Raw genomic sequence first — 3,053 nt, 5'->3', positions numbered from 1 at the left:
TACCCATGGTATCGGGCTGGCAAGGAAAAACCAGGATTTAGAATACCAGGGAAAAGGGAGGCACATTCGATATGGTAAAAAAATAGGAATGGAAAAAGATATATACTTGGCATATCCGCTTCAGTTCAAAGATAGCAAATCAAGTTGAAAGTGTTTATGGATCATTGCACTATCTAGCTTTAAACGGTTGACGGTCTAGATGCGCTGACCCACTTTTCCGCGGTCCATAATCGGGAAACGAGAAAGCAATGTGTCGCATGTCGCATTTTGTGTGAAAATTAATTTGGAGCAAGCAAAGCATGTTGGGGGTGGAGGGAAAAGACTGTCTGATAACTATAGTCATAACGAAGCTGGAGAAACTGCCTTTTCATAAATCTTTGCACGAGTTAATCTCAGCTATACAAGTCGAACGGCTTGAAGTGACATGTGACCTCATTAGAGAAAGAGAGACAACAGCTCTTTGTAATATCCCGTGCCAAGGCTTTATAGTGGTGCTGTACTTGCGTTGGGGATTATGGATCAGATTCCAGGCCACGATGCCACTCCTGCCTTCAAATCTAGCTTTGTCAGGTGCTCCGCATTCTGCAGCTGGTCCGACCACAAAGTACCATACGGATACCTTTCATGACTTGAACCTTTAATACTCTTGCTTTCTCGAGTGCAGACGCTCAAGAGGGAAGGCATTACCTTTCTGGCTCGGTGTCCATAATGTTCCACAACCAGTGGAATATAAGAAGGGTAAGTCTATTTATGCTGATGCTCTCTTGTGCCAAACACCTATGGCTAGATGAGACGTCCGGCTTCGTTTGCAGAGAGATCTGAGGTTCCGGAGTTTCTGCAAAAAGAGAGACCGTGCCTCTGGTAGACCTTGAGTAGACCTGGTGTTGAGTGGGAGCCAAAGGGGATGTGGTATTACAGGTGCTTTCAATGTTGGGTTCAAAATGTATTTTTTGAACCCAGGGTAGTCCTAAGAAGTACTTCCAGGGAACGTGACCAGCTGTAAAAGTGGATTTTTGGTGCAACATCTGCCATTGGTCTACCATCGACCGACGACTCAGTTTACTGTCCTTCATAGAGAATCGGATCTTGGTGTCACCTCCACGCTTCTCCTCCTTATGCAAATGAGTAAGGATGGTACACATACGGAACTGCATGCCATTTGGGGTGAGTCACTTTCATCATGGGGTCCTACATGATTTTTCATCACTGTTTGAAATGTTGATTCACTTTTTTAACTTTAAAGTGGAACTGGAAATCAAACTGGTTATTCTGATGTTTCATCGACAAAGGCGCAACATTTCTGAAGCCCATTGCCCATATGATGGGATATTAAGTCTCTGTCACACGTGTTTGGACATCAGCAATTAATTTTCATCCTTTAAAAAGAGCAGGTCACGTGTGCTAGCGACGAGCAAACCTAGCATAACATTTGGTGTGGAAGAGTTTTTCAGCAGCATAGACAGTGATGGGACCAGGGACCATGGATTAATTGTGAAGAAGAAGAAGAAGAAGAAGAGAGTTCGGATGCCAGCAAGGCAAGGGTCTTTCACTCAGACAGTATAGTTAATGCATGGAATAGTTTTCCTGGAAAGGTAGTGGCAACAGAAACAGTAGATAGATTAAAATTTCAGTCACGTGGATTTGTAGGAGCAGGGGGCTAGAGGTGTACATGGATATTGGCAGAAATGTGCAGGCATGATTGACCTAATGTCGTTTGGAGCTATGGCCGAGATTTCCACCCGTTTCAGGACACCTCTGGTCGTCATCGGAGGCAATCTCACTGGTCAGCGTTATGTCAATGAAGTTTTGAGACCTCATCTGCTGCCATTTCTCCAGGCTCATCCTGACATCGCAGTTTTCCAGCAGGACAACGCTCGACCCCATGCTGCTCGCCCGACCACCAACTTCCTCCAGGAACAGGGTGTTGAAGTGATGCCTTGGATGCCTTATTCCCCTGACCTCAATCCCATTGAGCATTTATGGGATGAGCTTGGTTGACGTCTTGCATCGAGGAGATCAACGGCTGTCAATCGGCAAATGCTCATTCAAGGCTCGCAGGAGGAGTGGGACAGACTTCCCCAGGACCGCATCAGACGCCTGGTACAGAGCATGTGTCGGAGGTGTACAACCTGCATCACAGCTCAGTAAGGACACACACGATATTGAGGACTGCTGTCGTTCTGTCCTTGACTGTTATGAGTGTTGTGTCCATGCCTGTGTCATTTTGTTTTGACTGTATTCAGGTGCGTGCCTTTGTGTTGCAGTGCTGTGACTTGTTGCACCACCCTTTGTGATGTTCATGCTTTTTGTTTCTTGTGATTGAGGCAACCTCTTGTTTATTGACATGTGAACTTTACCTGTGTTCAAATATTTTTCATTTTTGCGTGGATTTCAATGAGTGTTCTTCTAAAGATTTGATAAGTTTCTTTTGATGTTGAATATATATATAGTTGAATATACAGGTATATATATTTTATATTTATTTATTTATTTATTTATTTATTTTTTACAGTGGCCGAAGACTCATGGAAAAGCATGTACATAAAATGCATGCATGACAAAGACATTAGTAGACATTGAACTTTTACATTAATTACAAGATTTGACAACATTGCATGGACAAATGAACACATTATCTGGGATTTGAACTCAGGTTCCCTCGACCGATCACGAGCCAGGTGTTCAGAAGGTCACACGACTAAGCGCATCCATTTGATGTCAGGAACACAATCGCAATCAAACAGAAATACCTGTCAGGTCTTTCAGGTAAAATTTGCAATATCTTCCTTAAATTAACACGTCAATGACAAATCGTCCTGATTTTGCTTACACCGTTTGAGGAAAACTTGTAATTTTTTTCTGTGGTTGTGATAAGCTAATCACATTGTAAGGATGCCACCAGGCCTTTGTGGTAGTGTGGGTGGTAACAGGTGTTTCCAGGTCAACCTCACCTGACAAACAACATTCTCCTTTAGCGAGCAAGCAACCATCACATTCCAATCTCATAATTGTTTTCCTATAATGATCTGAAACTGGGCGTCACGTCTCCCGTG

This window comes from Myxine glutinosa, chromosome 2, assembly GCF_964187855.1.
Source record: "Myxine glutinosa chromosome 2, kmMyxGlut1.1, whole genome shotgun sequence".
Taxonomy (NCBI): Eukaryota; Metazoa; Chordata; class Myxini; order Myxiniformes; family Myxinidae; genus Myxine; species Myxine glutinosa.
This window is presented reverse-complemented; position numbering follows the sequence as displayed.